Source organism: Tenrec ecaudatus, chromosome 6, assembly GCF_050624435.1.
Source record: "Tenrec ecaudatus isolate mTenEca1 chromosome 6, mTenEca1.hap1, whole genome shotgun sequence".
Classification (NCBI taxonomy): Eukaryota; Metazoa; Chordata; class Mammalia; order Afrosoricida; family Tenrecidae; genus Tenrec; species Tenrec ecaudatus.
In genome coordinates, this window is record NC_134535.1 from 92,814,255 (window position 1) to 92,839,192 (window position 24,938).

The following is a 24,938-nucleotide window of genomic DNA, read 5'->3' on the forward strand; positions in this document are numbered from 1 at the left end:
AGAAACTCCACTATTTACATATTGGTGGGTAAAGAGATCACTCTATTTGTAACACAGACTTCTTTCTCTTTCAGAACCATGAACTTCTCCTGATCATAATAGTAACAGCTCAATTAAATGAAGGCTTTGTCTCTGTTGGGAAGCCTATATTTCTGTGCAAAAGTCTCGGTCAAGCTATTGTGTTCCATTTGAAACAAATATCTCTCTCTCTCTCTCCCTTCCTCTCTCCCTCCCTCCCTCCCCTCCTTCGCTGTTTTCCTCTCCCTCCCTCCCTGTGATTGGGGTGCTTTCCCTAAAGGAGAATGTTCACATCTCTTCTCCACTTTCGCAGTTGGTGCTTGGTTGTCTTTCGTCTCTGCCTGTAGGGCCCTGGCTTGCCTTTGTGCTCCCTTGTGCACTGTTGGTGAATCCTTGTGTTCATGATTGTCTTACAGCCATTCATTGCTCATTCCTTCCCTGCTTCATCTCTGCTGCCTTTCGGTGTTTTTTAAATTTCTCTTCCGGAGGACTTCTTTTTTCAGGTTCCAGTCAGTAGGGATCTAGCAGTGGATTTCAAGTACATCGGTAACATTTCTCAGCCTCTTTTAGTTCTAATATGCAACTAATGTATTTTGAGTTCAACTTTTTAAAAAAATGTTACCATTTACAACTTCCAGTTGATTCTCACTATCTTTTCATTCCCCTCATATTACCGCATTTGCACATTCAATTTTCTAATGCAACGAAGGAGATATTTTGATTGGTTGGAGAAACGGATGCGAGCTTACATCTCACCTGTTTGTCTTAGCGCATCCTTAAGACGGTAGCTTTGTCGTTGCTTTTAGGCGCCTCCGACTTGGCTCCAGCTCCTAGAAGAGGGCGAACCATTCCTTCCGGTCCTGCTCCACCTTCAGAGTCCTTGCCATGTTTGAGCCCATTGTTCTGGACACTGTGTCCATTTGCTTCACCTGGGATTAAAGGAAACCAAACTCACGGCCACAGAGTTGATTCCTACCCCTGGTGACCCTATAGGACAGGGTAGAATTGACCCTGTGAATCTGTGAGATTGTAACTCTTTACAGGAGTAGAAAGCCTCATCTTTCTCCCGCAGAGTGGCTGGTGGCTTTGAACTGCTGACTCTGCAGTTAACAGCCTAACACATAACCACTACGCCACCAAGGCTCTTCCGCTGTAACTTATTGACGGACAAACTTCCAGGGTGGTTTGGAATTAACAACATGTCTTGGCCCCTTCTTAAAGATGACTTTTCATAGTTACTATTCATAGGCATTGAGTCCTTATCACTTATCACTTTAAAAAGAAAAAAGACATCTAAAATGGAAGACAAGATAAAGTTCATTTTCCACTCTATGCAGTCTCCAGTGAGAATTGATTCCATTCGCAGACCAAACCAATGACAATTGTTCTGGTGCTTCTAAAATGGCCATCTCCAAGTTTAAATGACATTAGTTACATAATTAATAAAATACAGTTGGCCCCCACACAGAAAGTAAGGTACTTGAAAACACCTAGCCACAGAATAAGAAAGTTGCCATCAGGAAGCTATGTACCAAAATCTGTCAGTTGAAGGTAATAAAAAAGAACAGGGTTCAGGTGACAAACGTGGGTGGAGTAATGGGGGAGGTCAGGGTAGTGTGACTGGCAGGGGTGGAACGGGCTTCTTTAGGAGAACTGCCTGTCTGCGTGATCCTGGTCTCTGTACAGGCCCCTCACAGCGTACACACACAAGACAGACAGTCTCCAGGCTATTTCTGAACATACAGTCTCCTGGTACGTTCACTTTTCACTGTCTTGCTGTGACGGGTGACAGTCTCCTATTAGCGGTAGGCATTTGAAAGATGTTGGGTTGATAAAGTGTAACCCTTAAGCCACTTCCCTAACTGGATCTTTCTAATGTCTTCAAAAAGTTTCGGAGGCTTTATCGCATCTAATCTTGTCTGGCAATGTGGCAAATGCCTGGGGGCAGAAGGAAAGGATACGACCTGTCTTCAGAGATTTATAGCATCGCAGGCCTCACCAATCCTGTGGGACATTTTGTTGTTGTTGTTGTTGTTGAGAATAGTACTCTATAAATAATTTTGATATTATTAACAGAAACTAGCCATGTTGTTGCTACTTACCAGAACTCCCAACAGTGTGTTGTGTTTCTTGCATAAAGGTGTTGCTTTTGACCCACTCATGAAGGGGATGTGGGCGTTTCTTCTTCAAAATCAGAGAGACTTTGTGCAGGCTGTCTAACTTCCTTTGTGAACAGTGGCGGCCCTTGTGACCTGCCTATCCAGGGTCAAGGATGCTGCGGCCATGGCGAAGAATCAAAGAAGCTAAATGCCTGCCTTAGCTATTAAAGAATACAGAAATAAAGTGGAAATTTTGGGAAATGGAGATAAAACAAATTATAAAATGGAAATCTGGATCACACAACTTCTCCTTCCTGTTTCTCTGTTTTCTCTAGTGTAAAGATAGTTCCGGACATTGGAAAAGATGTAAATGAGTTTGTGTACCGAGCGAGGTCCAACATGCAAAATATCTAAATTTTGGGATTTCTAATTCTTACCCATGGTGTCTAAAAATTTAAATTCGCCCTTAAGTTTGAAGAAATGGTTTGCGATTGCCCCTTTTCTAACTAGGCAGGAATGGCGGTCAGCACAGTCAGACTGAAACAAGGCTAGGGAACATGGGGCGGCGGTTGGCTGTCTCAGAGCAAGGAGGGGCCAGGACATTTCCTTAGCATAAGAGATTTCCTTACATGGCACTTTGGCATTTTTTTAAGTTAAAAAGATCCATGAAAGTCTTTTGACATCAAAGCTTCAGATCGTAAGCTCTTTGGCAGCGCACACGGAATATGTAAGTTGGTGGTGTTTCCCAGAAGCCACCAGGAAGCATTTGAAATGAAATGCAGTGACCGTGACAAGGAGGGCACACCGTCCTCGGCCTCGCTCGTGCTCACGGAGGCTTCCCTTCCTTGCCCTTTGATTTGCCTCCTCCGGGTGGAAGTGCCTTTGCTCTAGCGGTGTGGTGCTCGCAGGTTGAGTTTTGTCCAGAAGCTGCGCTCTCCAGAAGCGTCTCTAGGATGGCCAGTCCATCCTGCCACACCGTCACCTGACCACACGCCAGGCTGATTCGGGTTGGGTTTGGTTTGGTTTTCTCTTGCTTACCGACAAGCTATTTGACTGGGAAAAATGGTTGAATGTACCTGCGTGCCCTCGTCACGGTGCCTCTGCTCTGTGGGCGTAGCCTGCTGTGTGTGGCTCAGGTTGGCACCCCTTAACCCCATATGTGGGGACGCATTGGTGGTGCAGAGGTAGAATCCTCGCCTCCCTGGTGGGAGCCCCAGGTTCAGTGCCCTGCCGATGCGCCTCACGCACAGCCACCATCAGGCGGTGGTAGCTTGTGTCAGGCTCTGATGCTGCAGAATAAGCTTCCACGGGAGCTTCCACGCAGCGACCAACTGGGTATAAAGACCTGGTAATGGGCAGCTAGCTTTTGAGGACCACGTGTTGGAGCTGCATGGGCCTGCGGCCATGCATTTTTGTGTTGTTTCTTTTCCTTGATGTTGTGGTGAGCCCAGCATTGCTTATGGCTGCTAATCCCCTGGGCATGCGCAGTTCATCAGCTGTGTATTAGACACGGGTATTCCACTGTGAGAGTGGATCAGTGCTTCTAATGTCAAAGGTCAACGGCACTTCCCAAAACCAGCCAACCAATTGTAAGGCGATGCAGATCCCAGCAGTGTTCTCCCTGAGAGGATAGCGTTGCCACGAGTGGAGGGCCAGCTAGATGGCATCTAGCCGCCGCCACCCTGTGGGCCAGTTCTCATTCCCCTATGGGAAAATAACGTTCTTTCAAAAGAGACCAAAGGCATAACAGCCAAGAAATATCACTGCCTTGCTTCCTGCAAGAAAATTTCAAAATCGGTGTTTCTTTTTAGCAATGAACATTCAAGCCAGCAGTGGCCCAGCACGTGCTCACAGCTGGCATCCGGGGCCCCGGGTGAAGCTGGTTGCAGGACCCAGACAAGCAGCGTCACGTGGAGACCTGCACTGCAGCCTTTTCCACGGCAGCTCCTGAATCTTATGCCGCCATTTTCTCATATGGAATGTTAAAGGAAGTTTTCCCTGCAATAAAATAGTAGAAAATCTTACAGGAAGCAATTTGCCTTTGTTTGTTTGTAACATTCACTGATTACTGGTTGACCTGCTCCTTTTCACTGTGAGTGGCAATACTAGACAAAGAGAAGAATGGTGAGATTCTTTGTGTAAACGTTGAGATAAGAGGACATAAGTATTTTGCAGAATATCTTGTATGGTTTTTTTAACATAGGAATATGCAGTGATCTGAGATGGATACGGGCTGCATTGTCTTTAAGCAGCATAGCGTTATTTTAGCATGAAGCTATAGCGTCCATATGCGTAAGCAAGAGGGAACACCTTTCTGCTAGGTGGCCTGCGTGTGGACACCTTTATCCAGTCTTTAGAGGCAATATCTTCCTTGGAAGTCTAAGTTTGAGGCTGTCATCACTACGATATGCCAGTTACTAAGCATGCGAAGTGCCTCTCAATGACTCCAGGCTGCTAATAGAATAGTTGAATCAAGTTCCGAAAGTGACAGTTTCTTATTTCAGAATGTCAAAGCTGTTCGCTTTTTGAGTGAAAAAAAAAGTGTGATGATTCTCAAATGAGCATCTTAGCATGTGTTGGAAGGAGCTTTTTTTTAAGGGAGGGAAAAAAGAAAACTCGTGATTACATAAAACAGTGATGAAACCTAAAATTTTGATTTGCTGGTTTTATAAAAACATGATGACTCCCACCAGAACCTCAGCATTTTAATAACTCGAGTCTTCTGTGGGCTGTGCACAGCAGATGCCGTAAAGGAAAGAGCTGTGTCCTTATAACTCCCAGATCGTCTTCAATGGGCAAGCAGGGGCCTCTTTAACCTCAGCATTTGGAGGAAGGGTGAGAGGTCGTGTGTAAATGAGTGACATGCAGTGTGGCCTTGTGTTTGCTGCACTAGGGAAGCAGCTCTGTCGGAAGGGCAGTCACACTAGACATCATCTGCCTTCTCAGTCACACAGAGCGACCCCAAAAGCTGGAGCTTGCAAGCCATTTAGATTGTGAAATGCACCTTCTCACACACTGTGGCCAGTTCCGGTTAACTTTTTCATGCCTTTAGCAAGTACCTTTTTTTCTTTGGAAAAGTTTTATTTTAAATTAAAACATAAATGATAGCTGTACCAAGTGTGTTGGTTTTTGTTCTTTTTAAATCACTTTATCAAGCACCTTTTGAGTTGTTCCTCAGCCTAGGCTGTCTCCAGGTCACCTATTGCATGTGTGCGGAATAAATTGTTTCAGAAACCCTCAACCATTGTGGTGAGCCCTCCCATGGCTTCCTTTTGCTTGGAGACACCCAGCAGTCACCCTGATAGAAATGAATGGTGTCTTCTTCTGTCTGAATCCTATAAGCTTTTTGAAGACAGGACAGTGTCTCATCATCTCTCGGGTGCCTGTCCCCCACAAGACTACGTTTGTGATAGTGGAGCCCTGTTGTGGGCAGTGCTTACCCAGTCAGCTGCTAATGGGAGTCTCCATTCAATAGGAGAAAGATCAGGCTTTCTTTTCCCACAAAGAGTCTTGGAGATCCACAAGGGCAGTTCTTCCTTGTCCTGTAGGGTCACGGTGAGTCTGCATCAACTCAATAACCGTGAGTTTGGCTTTTGAGAGAGGGATTTGTTTTGTTTTTGGTCGCACATAGCATTCTCTACATTGGGCTAGGTTCTAATACATCATTGCATTGGCCACACAGATCTCACAGACAGTGCTCATGACCATGAAGTTTATTGTGGAAGTTAGCAGGTTACAATGCAGGTGGAAATGCTCAGGATCGTGTTGATTAATCAGGACAAGTTTCAAAGCTCTTTCAGGGCTGCCACTTCTGTAAGTCTCCAGATTCCCGAGTTAAGTGCCCAGAGGCACCCACCCAGTAAGCCTCAACCTGAAGGTATGCCGCTCCAGCTTCATGGCAAACCCACCTCCTCAACATATGGCCAGTAGCACCCTACTAGATAAACCAGCCTCTTGCCCCAAAGCATTCTAGCTTTGTCCTGTTCTGTGGTCTGGGAAATCCACTGCTCTGCTCCTGCTCCTCTGTCCCTCTCCTGGTGGTACAGCTGTCGTCTGCATCAAGGAGGTTCACTGCCTAACGATCTTGGGGTCCAGAGGGCATGCTCCACTCTGACTCTTGCTGGGAGTGAGATTTCCCCCACTCTCCCGCTTCTCAGAGGACTCACTTTATACTCAACATAATGGAAATCACAATGAATCCTGTGACAAACACTCACAATTGAATCCTGTCAGTATCTTCCCTCATTTTCTCTTACCCAGACCCTTCAGGAAAAGGTTGTTTGGTGGGAGTGACAGAGACGATGGCCAGAAGAACCATAAACAATTCACTGTGTTTCTGCTGTCATTTTGTACATGCTCAAAAATGTGCGATGAATTATATCAATATAATTATAAAATACATTCAAGTGTACAAACCCAAACACCTGCATTATCTATCTCAACCTAACTTGAGGCCCATAATTAAGTTATAAATACATATGGGCTTTTTGGCTAATTATAGAACTCTGCTGTAAAGTCATTTAACAAAGATCCATTAAGGCTTTACTTTGTACCTGTCTATGAACAAGAGTCAAGGCCCAAGAGCAGTCTTGCAGGCATCTGCATGTTTCAACCCTGGCTGTGACGCTGACTAGCTGAATGATCTAGTTCAAGTCATTTATTCCCTTTGGAAAAGGGGAAAAAGTAATAAATTGGCTGTGATGGAATCAGTTCCAACTCAGATAAGCCAGACTAGAGCTCTGCTCCCTCGGGTTCTGATGGCTGTGACCTTTCTTCCAAGGCACTCTGGACAGGTCATTTGCACCACCTCAGACATCCTGTGCAGCAGTGGTTCTCAACCTGTGGGTCATGACCCCTTTGGGGGTCAAATGACCCTTTCACAGGGGTTTTCTGATTCATAACAGTAGCAAACTGACAGTGATGAAGTAGCAACGAAAATAATTTGACGGTTGGGCGTCACCACAACATGAGGAACTGTATCAAAGGTTCACGCATGAGGAAGGTTGAGAGCCGCTGCCTTACAGGGTTGTTGTGAGAATGAGATGAAGTGCTTCGTGTAAAATACTTGGACTTGATATTGCTGATTGTCGTGTGGCTGTGCTAGTGGAGTTGATAGCAGAAAGAACCAAGACAAGCAAGTCATGGGTGTCAGCTTGACAGAAGAGCCTCTTCCCCCAGGGTCTTGCCAGCTTCCAGAAGGATTCGGGGTTCCCCCGCGTTACAGGGGAGCCAAGGAGCTCTTTCAAGCGGAAGGTGGGTTGTGGTGAAGTGTGTAACTTTTAGTTTCTGCAGGAAGGGTGGAGAATTCAGCTCATTCAACACGCAGTTGTATAAGGCAACCTTGTAAGTGGCCACTTGAATGCAATCAACAGGGCTTTATGTCTAATGCACAGGAAAATATGGATTGCATTCATGAACTGAGGTGGGGTGGCAAATGTTTGCACTTACCTTCAAAGTGGAATTAAGAGATATATAATATTGTAGACCTACCCTCAAGCTATTTATAAAGAAAATCAAATTTAGTGATTAAATAGTGAAAGGCATAATTCTTTTTGGCTCGTTGATCCCCTTAGAAAAATACATGGTCTATGTGCACTGGGGTTAACAGTCAGGTTATTGCGAATTCTGAGCAAACAAGTACCATACAAAGAGAATGCTGTACAGAAATAATGATCATTCTAGAAGCATTCTAGAAAGATAATTTTAAAAAGCTGTTCTTAAATAAATAATCTTTATTTCTTATTCTTAAAGCCTTAAGATATCCATTTGATATATTTCAAAATATTGTGCTAAGCTATAAAAATTATAATGAGAAAATTGTTGCCCCTAGATCTTATGTCACATGGAGCTTGACATAACAGTTGAAATAATAATCTCTGTTCTAATTTATATGCATATATATTTTTAAAAGCAATGGTGTGTATGTAATGTTTCGGTAGATTTATGTTGTAACACTTTAAGTTTAAAAGATGGGGATTTAAAAAGCAGTGGTACAAAAAGAAAACATGTTGTCCATATATTAAAACACAGTTATACCATTTAAATCTGAAGAGTGTTTTCCAGCTACTAGATGCTGTTGAATTGATTCACTGCAACATAATTAGCTTCACCAGAGTAGAAGCAGGTTTCAGGGGCTGATTTTAGGAAGTAGATCCATGGGCTCCACGATTCATCATAGAATGGCGGCTTGTGTGTTGCTGTGGTGCTGGGCGCTGTGCCACCGTTATTTCCAATGCCAGCAAGTCATCCATGTCGGGAAAAAAGCATCAGCAGAGCTTCCAGACTAAGATAGTTTAGGAAGAAGGACCTGGACAGCCTCTGAAAAAAGTTGGCCAATGCACTTTATGGGCAGCAGCAACACGTTGCAAGATGTCGTGCCAGAAAGTGAGCCCCTCAGGTTGGAAGACACTCAAAATACGTCTGAGGAAGAGCTGCCTCCTCAACTCTACTGTCGACTTTTATGGTGGAGATAGAGAAAAGCTTGGGGGACCTTCATTTACAGATATGAGGTGATGCAAAGTGAGAAGAAATAGATGTAAGCATCTTTAATAATGAGAATATAGAATGAACAAAGTATGCATCAAACATTAAATGGAATACTTAAAGTCATCAAACATTAAATGGAATACTTAAAGATTGATGTCCTAGGCCTTAGTTAGCTGGAATGGACTGTGATTGGACATTTTGAGTCAGACAATCATGGGCTATCTGTTGGGAAAGAGAAACTGAAGAGGAACAGTGTTGCAGTCATCATCAAAAGGAGCATTTGAAGATTTTCCCTAAAGTACGGTGCAATCAGTAATAGGAAAAATCTATATACCTACAAAAAAGGTAGGCTAATACAATCATTAGTTATATTTATGCCCAAGTTGAAGAAATGAAAGATTTCTACCAACGTCTACAGTCTGTAATTGATCAAACATCACAAGGTGCTTTGATAATTACTAGTGACCGGAATGTGAAAAGTGGAAACAAGGAAGGAGTGGTACTTAGAAAATATACAGGAAAAGCCCATGACGGAATTTTACAGACCAACAACTTACTCAATAAGGATCTTGTTTTTTTAACAACATAAAAGGTGGGCTTCCCTGGATTGAATACTCAGGAATCAAATAACCTAGGGCTGTGGAAGGAGATGATAGAGATATTAAAAATCCTCAGTCAGAACAAGGTAGGAGGACAGTAGAGGAACAGCTATCAATTCCTTATCTGTAAGTTCAAGTTGAAACTGAATTAGAGCATGTTCACCTCACTCTAAGTACAACCCTGACTGTATCCCACCTGACCCCAGAGACCATCTAAAGAATAGATCTGATGTGTTGAACACTAATGACCAAAAGCCAGACCAGTTGTGGGATGACATCATACATGAAGAAAGCGAAAGGTCATGGAAAAGGCCGAGAGAGAGAACGAAACGAAAAACTGGATGTCAGACTGTAGAGGAGCTAAAAGTGACTGGAAGAAATGATGAAGCAACAGAACTAAATAGCTTTCTAAAGACAGCTCTAGAAGGAAGAAACCAAAAAGACAGTTCTACAAGACAAAGGGAAGGAGTACAGTAAAATGTGAAAATGCCTGGAGTTAGAAAGCCAAAGGAAAGAACATGCAGAAAGGCTGGAAGAAGTGAGGAAAAATGGAAGCTTTGGGTTTCAATATTGAAGGATTCTGTGGGCAAAAACTTGAATGGCACAGGAAGCATTCAGAGAAGGTGGAAGAAATAGCAGAGTCATTGTACCAAAAAGAATTGGTTGGCATTCAACCATTTCAGGAATCAGTACCTGGAGGAGGACATAATGCTTGGCAAAAACAGAGGGCCGGTGAGAAAGAGAAAGATGCTCAATGAGACGGTGGCCACAAAGGCTACCACAAGGGGCTCAAACGTAGCAACAAGTATGAGTTTGGCTCAGGCCCAGGCAGTGTTTCAGTCTGTTGTACACGGACAGGGTTGGAACTGAATCACTGCCATCTAATGATAGAGCCCTTAGCCTTTCTTCCAAAGCCCCTATTGGTGGACATTTGCATTTTCAAATTTCTCTACCGTGAGAATGATAGGTACGATGTAGAAAGCCGTTTCATACATGTAAGGCTTATATGAGTTATCTCTGGCTCTTCACAATAATAAGTAAAAGGAACTCCGTTCTAAGAGCCTTCATCATATCAGCTCATTTAATCACATGTTCTCGGTTTTCAGAGAAAGGACCCGAGGCAGAGATGTTCAGTAACTTGTCCTCCAGCCACTGGAGAAAGTGGTAGAACCATGTTTAAACCTAAGCATTCTGACCCTAGAACCCACTTTCTTTCATTTCTTAAATCATTTTATTGGGGGTTCATACAACTCTTATCACAATCCATACATCCATCCATTGTGTCAAGCACATTTGTACATTTGTTGCCATCATTTTCAAAACATTTTCTTTCTACTTGAGTCCTTGGTATCAGCTTCTCATTTCCCCCCTCCCTCCTCCACTCTCCTTCCCTAATGAACCCTTGATAATTTATTAAAAATTTTTCATTTCTTATACTGACCGATGTCTCCCTTCCCCCACTTTTCTGTTGTTCATACCCCTGTGAGGGGGTTATAAGTAGATACTTGTTATCAGTTCCCCCTATCACACCACCACCCCCTCACCACCACACCCCCCCCTCCCTTCCCCATACCCTCCTGGTATAGCTACTCTCAATATTGGTTTTGAGAGGTTGATGTGTCCTGGATTCCCTGTGTTTCCAGCTCTTATCTGTACCTTTGTACATGCTCTGGTCTAGCCAGATTTGTAAGGTAGAATTGGGGTCATGATAGTGGAGAGGAGGAAGCATTAAAGAACTAGAGGAAAGTTGTATGTTTCATTGGTGCTATACTGCATCCTGACTGGCTCGTCTCCTCCCCACGACCCTTCTATAAGGGGATGTTCCGTTACCTACAGATGGGCTTTGGGTCTCCACTTTGCACTCCCCCTCATTCACAATGATGATTTTTTTGTTCTGGGTCTTTGATGCCTGATATCTGATTCTATTGGCACATCATAATCTCACAGGCTGGTGTGCTTCTTCCATGTGGGCTTAGTTGCTTCTCAGTTAAATGGCCGCTTGTTTATCTTCAAGCCTTTAAGACCACAGATGCTATATCTTTTGATAGCCAGACACCATCAGCTTTGTTCACATTTGCTTATGCACCCATTTGTCTTCAGCGATTGTTTCGGGAAGGTGAGCGTCATGAAATGCCAGGTTAATAGAACAAAGTGTTCTTGCATTGAGGGAGCACTTGAGTAGAGGCCCAATACCCATCTGCTACCTTAATACTAAACCTAAAAATATATACACATAGATCTATTTCCCCATCATCATATATAAATATATTTACATGCATGCATGCCTGTATTTAGACCTCTAAAAATGTCTTGTGCCTCCTAGTTCTTTCCTCTATTTCCTTTTACTTTCCTCTTGTCCCACTATCATGCTCTGCCTTCATTTGGGTTTCAGTATTTCCTCTCGGTTACATTGCTCTTGATCAAGCCCTACCAGGCTTCCTACACCCTCCTCACCATCTGTTTTAGATCACTTGTTGTTCCCTTATCCCTGGGTTTGTTAACATCCACTTCCTTTCCCCCTGCCTCCCCCTCTCCCATGTCCTCCAGAACCATTGTTTCCATTGTTTTCTCCTCCAGATAGTTTATCCCACCTATCTTATCTAGATAGACATGCAGAGATAATAATATGCACAAAAACAAGACAGAGCAAAACAAAGCAACAAAAGAAAACAAAACAACAAACCAATGAAAAAAGAAAGAAAAGCCTATAGATAGTTCCAGGTCTGTTTGTTGACCTTTAGGAGTGTTTTCCAGTCAAGTCTGATGGGGTGCCACACTCTGGCCCCAAAGTGTATTTTTGGTATTCCCTGGGGACTTTGTTGCTCTGTTCCCCTTGCTGTTCTGTTGCACGCCCTTGGTGTTTTGCCTCAGTGGGGGGGGGGGGGGTCAAATTGGGCATAATTCTCGCACTGTATCTCCAGTGTTGTCCCCATGGCGATATGGGTCAGTGAAGGACATCATGTCTCGTAGTGGGGCCGGCCCTATTATCCTCTCGGTGCATTGAATGTTCTGAGCAGGAATATCGTCCTCAGGGCTTGGTGGGCCAGGATGTGTTCCACTCTCTCTCCCTCCCCCTTCATTTCCTCCTGTGTGCTCTGATCAGACATGTCCCTTTCCCTGAGCTGTAGCTTCAGTGGTGTCCTCTGAAGTGAATTCTTCTGGGAGGTGGGGAACTGTCCATGTAGTTGAGAACCCACTTTCTTAACCACTCAACTATGGTACCTCTCACTTCTTAAGTGTTAATACTACCTAATCTTATCTGTATTTTACAGGGCATGAAACGGAGACACAGAGAGGTTAGGTCACCTGCTCAAGATAACTTAGCTGGTAAATGGTGGTCCCACTGATGCCAAAGCCCATAGGCCTTTCAAGGAATGCACTAATACTAATACAAAACAAATCCTCAAAATGCTTCCATAGTTCATATCCCTGCTTCCCTTCTCTATCTCTGCCACCCACCACCCACATGGCGCTCACACTTGGCTCTCTCGCTCACGCTCTCTCTCTCAAACCACCCAGTTTTAGGTCTTTATACAAAAGTTCCTGCACAGCTCTCTTCTTTCCACTCACCACCCAAGGCAGGGTCTTCACAAATTATGACTGTCCTTCTAATCAACTGACAACTAGGCAGACGCCAGGCCCTGCTGGCCTTTGTGGCCCCACTGGGTTCCTTAACGCACACAAAAGGGCTATCCTCACTTTAACCTTGGCGAGAGACCCACAGAAGGATGTGCAGGGTGCTTGATGGCTTCAGCAGTCCATATTCTGCAGCGGGAACAACACAGAGAAGATTCGCATGACCCCTGCACAAGGATGCACACAAGCGCATGAAGCGTTTTCAAATAAACTGCTGCATGGGAAACCAATTAGCTCCATAACATTCACCCAAACTACTACAAAATGTGTTGTTTTGTTTTTTAATGGTATACAGGAACAGTGGCACAAGTGAGCCCGGGGGTTGTTTTTGGCATGGAGCTTCATGTGCGCAGAGAGGCACTGGTTTCCCACGTGCATCATTCATCTAGAAACTCAGAGGGAAGCTCCTAAACCTAGAAGCCATCGTCATAGTCATTGGGGTGGCACTGTGCCCATCTGCATGGCTCGGACGTTAATATCTAGTCAATGACTGGTTGAATCACTGGATGTGCACCAACGATCCCATTCCATTGTGTCCTCCCTGTGTCCCTGAAGGTCATTTGCCAGGTGTGATGCTTGACCTCCCACCCCCTTGCATATGCTTTCGTGTTGCTGGCTGTTTGGGAAATCAGATAGCCTTAGATTGCCGGCGAATTCCAAAGGCTATATTCAGAAATCAGGGACAAAAAGGCAAAATCGAGTTCGTTGTCTTACACAATTACACACAACAATGGACAGATTTGTTTGGAAATTTTTTTAATTAAGCCTGATTAAGGAGATGGCATTCGAATATTCATAGTCTAAGAGATCTTTTCCCTGTTTACCAGAAATTTGTTTTCTCTCAAATTTAAATCTTGTTCCATATATACATCCCTGCTAACTACTATTAAAGGGGTTTAATCCTAACTACGGAAACACAATGTTTATTTCCGTCCTGGATTTATGTTGAACAAGGAGGGGAGCTACATGCCTTCTTCCTGGTGGTGGTGCCGCCACTGTGGGGATTCCTGAGACTCCTCCTGGTCCGTACTCGAATGAAGTGACAAAACAGCTTTCACCTGTGGGTCTGGGTGGGCGTTGAACTGCTCACCACAAGGTCAGGAGAAAGATGAGACTATCTCGTCCATAGAGAGACCCCTCTGTACAATCACTGTGAGTCAGAGTCCACTTGATGGCAGTGGGTCTGGTTTTCAGTTTGTCTCTGGGCTAGCACTGGCGCTAAGCACTTTTCCTAACTTGTTTAGTTCTCAAAACCCTCACAGTCAATACTATGCTTTTTCAGAAATGGGAAATAAAACATAGTGGCATTAAGTGAATATCATGAATGGAGACAGGTATTGAATAGCCAGTGTAGATTTCATCCAGAATCTCTCAGACTTTACTAAAGCCTTACTCGTCAACACTCTGGGTTAAGCACTGTGGTCGTGACTCGTTGCAAGTGTGAGAACTAGACTCTTTCAGGAGGTGTAGGACGGCAGGAATCAACTGCAACTGATCGACTGGCTTAAGGAATGCAAAGCCCGTGGTTAAGTTGGTGGAAAACTGCGCTGGTGTCTGTTTATGAAATAACTGGGCTCCAGCAGAGGGCTTGCTCAGAAGCGGACAGTGGGCTGACTTCTTTTCTGAGCAGAGGGTGTCCAAATAAACATCCCCTCCTCCCTTGGGCCACACACGGAGAAAAGAAGCCAGGCTTCGTTTTACTGGCCCGAACCCCTAACGTGTGTGCACTTCGCTCCTCCTCCTTTATTTATTTGCCATGGCACAGACATGGCACCCTTGTGCTTTACAGGTGGGTCAATATTTACAGGCATTCAGAGCAGACGTTGTTGACTCCTGTTCTGAGGCGTGCTGTGTAACAAAAGGTGCCTGTTTCTCAGGAGCCCTGAGAGATGGCCAGGTCAAAGGGAGTTTGTTTGCAGCAGGACTCGAAGCCATCTTCCTGTTTGGGAGGAAAAGAAAATAATTCCACTGCACACAGGCGTCAGACCAGAAAGCAGGTGTGTGGTTTTCGCCAGAGACATTGCTTTCTCCATCCTCTTTTTTTCCCTCTCTCATGATCGCCTCAACATTTGATGTGCGATCACAACCATCTGTACAATTATAGTTATTTAACCTCCTGCAAGTTTAAAATTGAAGGTTGCATAGGTGCATATTAACAGGGGTGGTGCTGATAAATAAAAAATAGAGGCAGCTGATCAAAACAGCATTTTTAAATTAATGAATGCGATTGGCTTTAATTATGAAAAAAATACATATGTCTAGCAGGCTTCCTCAATAAGGCTCTTTTATGCTGACTGAGACACATTCTTCCCTCAAATAATTGCCGAGCTCAGCTTTATCATTAAGCAGATGGTTTCTATTAATTCCCAAAGAAAGTAAATGATTGCAATTAGCCAAATACTCAAAACTTGAGGATTTCAGAGTTCAGTCTTGCTACTTTAGGCATGAATCTGAGTGTCCTCCCTTTTCATACCAAGAGATACAAAGAAGAGCAGCCTGTTCTGATAATTTCAATATGCACCACACACACACACACACACACACACACACTTGTGAGACAGGTTTTAAATGTAATTTCAAGAGTTTGCTAAGGTCTCAAAGCTAAGTACTAAGTTCCAATTGCTTCGCAGGTCCTAGCTTTTTTTTTTTTCTTGGTGTTTTGATAGGGGAAAGGTTAATTGAAAATCTGGATGAATCAGCTTTAAAGAGTTCAAAAATTCCTTATAACTTCATAAGGTATAAAAGAAATTATTTAAGCAGATAGTATTTTAACTTTCCCTATTCCACAACTCATGTGAGAGTAGATGTTTTATTGGTAGTTCAAAAAAAAAAAAAGACAAGTTGATAGAGAACTTCCCTGTATAAATTCTGGCACACACACACACACACACACACACACACACGTTTTTGTAGTAGATTTACTAAAATGTATTGGTTTTTAACTGACTAACATTGATTCTTCACTTGTTCATTTAAAGATTTCATCATTCACTCAACACATTTTTTGGTCTGGCTGGGCTATTCTGTGCCAGGTGTTGCGTCAGGAAAGAGAACTCTATCGAGGAGCCTACAAATCGAGTGAGATGACAGACATAAACAATCACAATACCCTGAGTGAGGGCCACGGGCAGGGGAGTGTCTCAGCCCACGGGCAGGTGTAGAGAAAGAATCACAGCCCGTAGTGCTTAAGCAGTTTCCCAAGCTGTCATCAAGATGGGAGGGAAGAGTGTGTGCAAGACAGGGAGGCCCCAAAGCTGGGGAGGTCAAGGGACCTCTGAGGTAATTAGATGTTGTTGGAGTACAAATTTCGAGGGAAGAGTGTTGGAAATGCAGGTCAGACTGGTAGGCTGGGGCCAGGTAATGATGCCTGTCTTAGACTGGGTTCTCTAGAGAAGCAGGACCGGTGAGAAATGGTTATAGGGAGCGAGCGAGCACTGGTGGTTTGGTGGTTATGTGTGGGGCTGCTACCTGCAAGATCTGCAGTCCCAAACCACCAGCTGCTCCACAGGAAAACCCCGAGGCTGTCCACTGCCATAAAGAGCCTCAAAAGCCCACAGGAACAGTTACACCACCCTGTCCTATAAAGTCTCTGTGAGTCGGAGTTCACTCAATGGCTGTGAGTTTCCTGAATTCATATATATAGAGAGAAAGATATAATTTATAGAACTAAAGATATGTCTCAAACTCATTGCCACCAAGTTGATTCCAACTCATAGCAACCTCATAAGTCGGTGTAGAACTGCCCCTATGGGTTTCCAAGGCTTGTTCTTTATGGGAGTAAAAAGCCTCATCTTTCTCCTGCAGAACAGCTGGTGGTTTTGAACTCTTGACCTTGAGATTAGCAGTCCATTTTTTAACCACTATGCCACCAGGACCCCCTCGTACATATATAGATTTAGGGAGAGATGGAGAGGATATTTCTATCTCCAGGAAATTGTTCACATTGTAGAGCTGGCAGTTCTCAGATCCATGTATCAGACATTCGGCTGAAGGCTTCTCAAATCCATGTATCAGACATCGGCTGAAGACTTCTCAACTCACGTAGGGGCTGGTGAATCCAAGATCAGCAGTTCACAGGGCAGGCTGTTGGTTTACATCCCAAGAACCAGGAGTCAGATGATGATGACAGATGCAGGATCCAGAGCAAATGCATGTGATTTTCCAGAATATTCATACATGTATTGGCTGTTGGTCAGACCCTTGAGTATACTCCCTTTATAATTGATTGCCTGATGACAGCATAGGGGATGATTACACCATTATAAACTGCCAAGGTACTTCGTTACATAACTGCCAAACCCCTGAGTATGATGGCCAAGCAAGATGGATACATAACCTTAAATGTCACAGTGCCCTTTTACTGCTTTGCTAAAGCTCCTTTCAGACATGCTCCTGTAGGCCATGCTTGTCGTAGCCGCAGTTTGATGCCGGGCAGAGGCGATGAGTAGGTAGTCTGTTGAAAAGATGTAGTGAGAAGGAAGAATCAATGGTGACCTTTCTGTTTCTGATGTGGGCACCTGTTGGAAGCTGGGGTGAGCATTCTGTGAACTAGCCAAAGTGCAAGGGGGAGCCTTTGAGGCATGCAGGTGGAGCAGGTCATCATGAGCGAGGAAGATGTAGGGAAGGGTGTCTCAGTGATCCTGGGTATGAAAGAAAGAGGTGACCGTGAGTGGCAATGAGCGTGAATCTCTGCTTATGGCTTCTGAAACTAGGTCAAGATAAACCTAACACCCCCACCACCCCCCACACACACTCAAAATTGTTTTCCTCTGAATGTTCTTACTTAAACGTTCTCCATTTTGTTTCCATGTGGATTCTGTTGTGGCTTTTTGCTTATCTGATGCATGTTCTTGAGCAGACTTCAGCAGCACTTGCTGTGGTAACAGTGGGAAATTACAAACCCTGAGCTGGGTGTAAGTTGTTAATCACAATGACCTCAAAAGCCATTGCTCGAGCTTCCTGCCGGGAGAGGCAGCCTTTATCTGTGAAGCTAGAAGTTACTCAAGTTCTCTCCCATCTCTGTGCCAAGTCACAGAGTGCTGTGAGACGAACGAGATGAACGTCTGTCTCATAATTGAAACTGGAGTTGGGCATTCCACAGAACTGCACATTCTTTACATCTGAAATAATGACCGCTGCTCGCTCTCTCCTCCCCCTGCGCCTTAAAGACCTCACCTTTAAGGCCCAGCTCCAGTCTCTCTTCCTTTGTTCTTTGATCATACCTCCTGAAGGCAGGCCCGCCCGAACTCCCATAAAACCAGAGAGCCATTTGTTGCCCTCATCATGTGCTTGACACACAATGGATGGATTGATGGATTGTGATAAGAGTTGTACAAGTCCGCAATAAAATGATTTTTTAAATAATAATTACAAACAAAAAAAGGGGTAGGTGAAACCTTAAAAAAAGCAAAAACCAAAGAACCACACCCATTGCTATGGAGTCTATTCCAACTCATAGGGACCTGATAGGGCAGATTAGAAGGTTCCAGGAGAGCTTCCAAGGCTGTAGGTTTAGACAGAACAAACCCCCGCACCCTTCATCCGTAGAGCTGACTGGAGCTAATGGACTCTTTGGTTAGCAAGCGAGTGCTTAAGCACTGCGCCTTACGATGATTGTTACATTGCTCTCTTCATTTCCCACTTAGTGTGTGCCACCGTGTGCTGTCAGTCAGTCTGCTGTGTATGACCACCTTATACTCCTTCTTCCAATTTGAAATCCACTCATGGAACACTCTGTGTTATCTTCTCTGGATCCCACACTTCATCTGCTCTGTTCCCTTATGCCTAGGAAGCACATAATAAATACTTAGTTTCTTAAGATCTAAGGTGAGGTTTTTCTGTAGTGTGTAATCTTGGTTATAAAGTGAATGTATAGTTTTATTTTGTTATCTTGTATAATAACCCATTCATGGGTTATCCACTGCCGGGGGCTCTTCTGTATCTTACGTCACAGCATCTGTGCAAAGACCACCTGAACATATGGTGCCAGCCTCTTTTACAGAGGGACGCACCAGAACTGGACACTGGTGAGTAGCATACCATTGCCATCGAGTCAATTCTGACTCCCAGCGACACGCAGGAGAGCGTAGATGGGCCCCATAGCAGCGGGTCTCAACCTTCCTCATGCCACCACCCTTTCATACAGTGCCTCATGTGGTGGTGATAGCCCAACCATAACGTTCTCCTTGTTGCTACTTCATCATTGTAATTTTGCTACTGTTATGAATCGGGCGACCCCTGTGAAAGGGTCATTCGACCCCCAAAGGGGCTGCAACCCCCAGGTTGGGAACCGCTGCCCCATAGGGTTTCCAAGGCTGTGTAATCTTCATGGAAGCTGACTGCTGCTGCTTCCTCCTGCAGAGGAGGGGTGGGGTGAAACCGCTAGCCTCTAGGTTCCCAGCTGAGCTTTCGACAACTGCACCACTAAGGCTCTTGTTATGAGCAACACAACCAAGGGGATTCTATCTGCCGGCTCCCAAGCCTCGGCTCTCTCCTCTGTACATCACTCAGTCTCATTTTTGCTTGCTAGAAAGATGCATTAGGTGCGGGTTTGACCTAGCTCACCTCTGAGAGTTCTTTCAACTCCAAGATTCTGTTATAGAGGATTAGATTTATCTAATGCAGACAGCATTACAGGGAGAGAAGTTATTCCAACTACCAAAGTAATTTTAAATCTACTTTAGATTACTCATATTAATGAGAATACATGAATAATTGGTGGTTACAACGAATTAAAGGGGGGAAAACTCAATATTTTGTCAGAATTGTTAACAAAGTGATTAGTTTTAATGTCTTTCTTGTTCTTTTATAACAGATACTTCAATATGAAAAGCCCAAAGACAGACAACCAGGCAAAGAAACAAACAATAGAACAGAAAAAAAACCATGACAAATCCAAAACCTGCATAATTCAGGCAGTAAACTTAAGTGTTGGCCTGGTTAGAAAATCCCATGCTCATAGCAGTCAGCTTGAGGGGTCTCGAGTACCAACGGAAGATTAACCACGTTAAAGGTCTCCAGTGCAGGAGAATATTTAGTGCTTTCATCCATTTTGCCTCAGATATTCCCAAGTGCTGGTTAACTTGGAGAGTCAGCATCAAGTCAGGTGAAAAGTTCCTTCCATTGTATGAATCTGTTTCCATTTAACTTTTATTTATGTCTTACCACTCCCATTTTGTCTCTGTATCATATGATTGTGTCTGTGATTGATTACAAGTCCATTTCAAATTTATGTATACTGGGATTCAATTAACTTTTCCCTTAAGCAATGTGTTTTGAGACATGTTAATGAGGTGGGAGTCTTTTCAGAGTATTCATAATTTATGCATTCTTTTTTTGGCTTGGCATCAACCTTTGAATTTCTCCAAGACAAGGGCTGAATTCCGAGCCCCCATGTCTCCAGGGGACAGTCACCCCTACATTCTCCAGCAGATTTGCTTTTCGATACTTATGAAAGATCATGTTCTTAAATCTAAATTCTTGTTCCCTACTGCAGACCAAGAATTTACCAAGATTTCTCACCCTGCTCCTTGCCCCATTTTTGCTGTAGAAATTTTTTCACTTCGCCATGCAAATGCGTTTCAAGAAGGTATCTGTTTCTCGAAATTGCCCTTGGGGATCTGAGAATCATTTTCTCTGATGCAAGGTGCAGCGCATTCCAGGTACACCGGTTTTTAACAGCAGAAGCCCAACTACCTCTTGGATTCTTCTCATGAGGAGAGGTTTTGAATGTCTTAGTGAATAATTTTGAAACCCAAACACAAAGTAGGGAGTGTTAAGGGACCTGGTGGGGGTGGAGGAAAATATTTCATGGCCACTGAACTGTGAAAAAATCTCTTTCTGATCTAATAAAAATAGTTACCATTCATTTAAAGTTTTCTTGGTGCTAATGTGTGTTCACTGTGTTTGGACGTCCTAAATCCGTCTTGGCACCCACGCTGCCTAGCACACCAAGTCTTGCCCCCATTCTGTAGATGAAGAAACGAAGGCCTACAGAGGTAGCTCGTTCTCCCTAGGACACCACAGAGCAGTGTCTGAGTGGAGAATTTGTGAACCGTCAGCGACTCCAGACCAAGCTCTTCACGGCAACGGCTGCCATGTCCCTGTCAGAGCAGCTTCCTCTTCTCTGGGGCAAAGAGAATGCCGTCATGTAGTCGTTCTTCCTAAAGTTGAGTGGGAGTCTTAAGAATCTTAGTGCAAACTGCTTTATTGGCTTAGGTTGTGTGGCATAAATAAGACCATCAATTTAACTCTTAGGACAGTTCCATCTTTCATGTGTCAAACACGATCTTAAACCAAACCAGGGGAGGCTCATGAAATCCACACAGTATAATCCCTGATTCACATGGCGAGGAGGAATGACTTGATGTCATACTCACACTGGCAAGAATACCAACTGGAAAAGATACCAAGCATTCCTCTCTAGGACATTGGATTGTAATTAACGGGCTCTGTTCCACTGCTGTTTTAACTTTCTCTGAAGTCCAAAATCAAAACCAGAACCCTAGCATGCTTGGCATTTCTTCCAGTCTCATGCATTAATAAAACTTTCTTTTCCTTGTTGCTTTGTAAGGAATACATTTAGAAAGGCACCAAGGACTAATTTCTTTAAAAATTTAATGCATAGAAAAATGTAACTTTTTAAAATGCAAAAATGACTGACCTTTTAAACTCTACTGCGCAGTTCTTAATTATTAACTGACTACAAATAGTAATCACTAGAATTTCTGGGAAATGGGAATTGCTGATGGAAATCTTTGATAAGACTTATAAAGGTGCCTCGTGATGCCAAGACAGCTGTCAGCTGTTCCCATAGGAAAGGTTGCTCTCTATTTTCAGGCTCGGACCCAGGAATCTGAGGACAGATAAAATTTCTGTTTGTATTATTTTCATAGGTATTCATTCATTTTCTAATTTTCATGTTCAACTGTTTGCATTTCAGAAAACTATCATTTCCCAGTTTTCCAATCCACTTATATACTTTTTCTTAGCTGTTTCTTAAATTATTAAGAGTATTTATACTCTATTGAAATTCACAGTTCACTTTAAAGCCTTTAAATAAAATTAATCTCCATGTTTTTTCTTGATGATAATCAGTACAGTGACCAATATTGCAATTTTGAAAAATCTGAGACACTAAGGGGTTGTTATCCGTTGCCACCAAATCCGAGCTGACCCATACAGCAGACAGCAACACTGGCCGGCCCTGTACCATACAGCAGCCAGCAACACTGGCCGGCCCTGTACCATACAGCAGCCAGCAACACTGGCCGGCCCTGTACCATACAGCAGACAGCAACACTGGCCGGCTCTGTCCCACCTCACACTCATTGTCGTGTGTGAGCCACCGCTGCAGCCACTGTGTCACCTGAAGTCCTTGAGGTTCTGCCCTTTTTTCAGTGACCTTCTCCAGGGACTGAGCCTTCCTGCTAACATACCCACAGTGCATGAGACCAAGTTTGCCATCCTGGCTTCTAAGGAGTGCTTCTTCCAAAACAGATTTGTCCATCCTTCTGACAGCCCCTGGAGTTTTCAGCATCTTAACCAGCACCATGGTTCAACTGTATTAAAGATGCCTGGTATTGTAGTGGGTTGTTTGTTGGGGTGCTAGCTGCAAGGTCAACAGTTTGAATCCACCAGCCCATGGGAAAAAGATGAGATTTTTTTGCTCCTATAAAAATTTACTGCCGTAGAAACCCACAAAACTGTGCTATAGGGTGGCTGTGAATCATAACTTACTGAGTGGCAGAGAGTTTGATTTTAATTTGAATTAATTCCTCGCTCTTCCTTGTTCACTGCCAAGTTTGCCCCTGTGTATGAGGCGATCGAAAATAAAGTGGTTTGAGTCAGGCGTTCCTTCGTCCTCCAATGACATATTTGCACTCTGATACTTCAAAGCGGCCTTTGGCAGCAGACTTGCCCAATGCAATAAGTTATTTGCTTTCTTGAATGCTGCTTCCATGAGTATTGATTGTGAATCTAAGCAAAATGAGATCCTTGATAACTTCAATATTTTCTCCGTCTACCTTGATTTTACTAAATGGGCAGGATCTCAAGTTTTAAAAATCTAAAATATTAAAAGTCTTTAAGAAAAGAAATAGAAAATAGTATCCGTGTATAATGTTGCAGTAAGTTACAGTACATTGCCCCAAGTAGAACACCTAAGGACAGGAAAAATCTCCATAGAAATATAAAACTGTCTACATATATGTATTTCTAAGTTATGTGGCCATGATGAGGGCTATAAAAAAGAAAAATATATGGTTTGGTATTTAATCCAAAAACTAAACCCAATGCTATCAAGTCAATTCCAACTCATATTCACCCTATTGAATAGAGCAGAACTGCTCCTATGTGATTCTGAGGCTGTAAATCTTTATGGAAGCAAAAAGCCTCATCTTTGTCCCATGGAGTGGCTAGTGGGTTTGAACTGCTGACCTTATGGTTAGCAGCCCAACATGTAACCCACTACAACAACAGGGCTCACTCACTGCCAGCAAGTCCATTCCTATGCATAGCCACCCTTTAGGAAAGGGTAGAACTGCCCCCGTGGGTTTCTGAGACTGAATCTTTCCGGGAGTAGAAAGCCTCATCTTTCTCCAGGGAATCGGCTGGTGGCTTTTAAATACCGACTTGGCAGTTAGAAGCCCAGTGTGCCACCCACTGTGCTGCCTGAGCCCCTGGCTGTCTACTTAGGAATGTGCAAGCTGAGGATTGTTGCTGCTGTGTACACACAAATCGATTCTGACAGAGCTGAATTTCCAGATCTTGTCTCCCATGGAGTTGATAGTAGGTTTGAACTGCCAGCCTTTCAGTCAGCAGCTGAGTGCTTAGCCAAATGGGAAGAAAAATGAAACAACAAATCATGTATATTAAACCACTGGAAGACTAAACCTTGCAGCATTAACTGCAGTAGGAATTCAAAGAAGAGAGACAGTACAATGAGCTAGAATAGTCTGTATTCCAACTGTGGCGTCCTCAGAGCCGCCTCGAAATGCCGAATTTCAGCTCCTGCCCCCAGGACAGAATATATCCAAATCTGCACTTCAATAAGAGCCCCTGGTGACTATTATGCATATTAAAGTTAGAAAAGTGAAGTGGGTTGAAATACAAGATGTAAGCAGTGCCATTCAGACCTTATAATACTATCCAATAAAATTTTCTGCAGCGTTAGATATAATGTATTTTCTTTGTGGTCCAGTATGTTAGCCAATAACCTTTTGTGGGCATGTGACTGAAGTGGGCATTTACAGCTGAAGAATGGGATGAACACACACACACACACACACACATACATACATGCATACATACATATCCCATGGTGCTAGTGGCTACCATGAAAGACAGATTAGGAGAAGAAGGAACATAGATTCAGGATCAAGAGATTGAAAATTTGTTCCAGCAGAGGCACTTTTAGGGTGATCTGGGGAAGCATTGCTAACTGACGTTCGACTCTTGTTTTGTCATCTGTATAATGATGGATTGAATTAGGTTATCCATGAATTATTTCAATATTATTGATTCTGTTGGAAGGATGCTTCTTCAAACAAGAAGTCTTGAGGTAGACATTCAATTTTAAGAAAATACCTTGGGTCAAGGAATCAAGGCATAAAGGAGTGAACGAAGGATGTATCTAGCAATGCTTCCATGAGAAAAAATATAATTTGATCATTTTTTAATTCTAGTATTTTCTTATAGTACACAGTAAACACTAAGTATTTATAACAACCTTCTGTTCTTGTTGTTGTTTGGTGCCATTAAGGCGCTTTTTCAATTGTGAATCCAAGCAAGATAAAATGCCCTCACAAGACAAGGTAGAACTGTCCTCTGTGGGCCGTTCTTGGTGGTGGTGGTGGTGGTGGTGGTGGTGGTGGTGGTGGTTGTTCCAACCTAAAGCGACCCTAAGAATAGAAGGAGACATTGCTCGGTCCTATGTCATCCTCACAATTGCTCTTAGGTTTGAGCCCATTGTTGCTGCCGCTGTGTCCATCCATATTGTTAAAGACCTTCCTCATTTTCACTGTGCCTCTACTCTACCGAGCCTGACGTCCTTCTCCAGGGACTGGTCTCTCCTGACAACAGGTCTTAAGTATGTTAGACT

At 43.5% G+C, this 24,938-nt stretch overlaps 1 protein-coding gene and 1 non-coding gene across 4 annotated transcripts in view; both read left to right on the forward strand.

Moving 5' to 3' along the window:
• The window catches only part of PRICKLE1 (prickle planar cell polarity protein 1), a 130,400-nt gene that overhangs the window by 30,119 nt on the left and 75,343 nt on the right, over positions 1 to 24,938 (forward strand). The gene's annotated exons all lie outside the window — the stretch shown is intronic.
• LOC142452086 (U6 spliceosomal RNA) lies at positions 12,948 to 13,049 on the forward strand. The gene has a single exon (XR_012785145.1). It is a non-coding gene; the product is annotated as a U6 spliceosomal RNA (small nuclear RNA).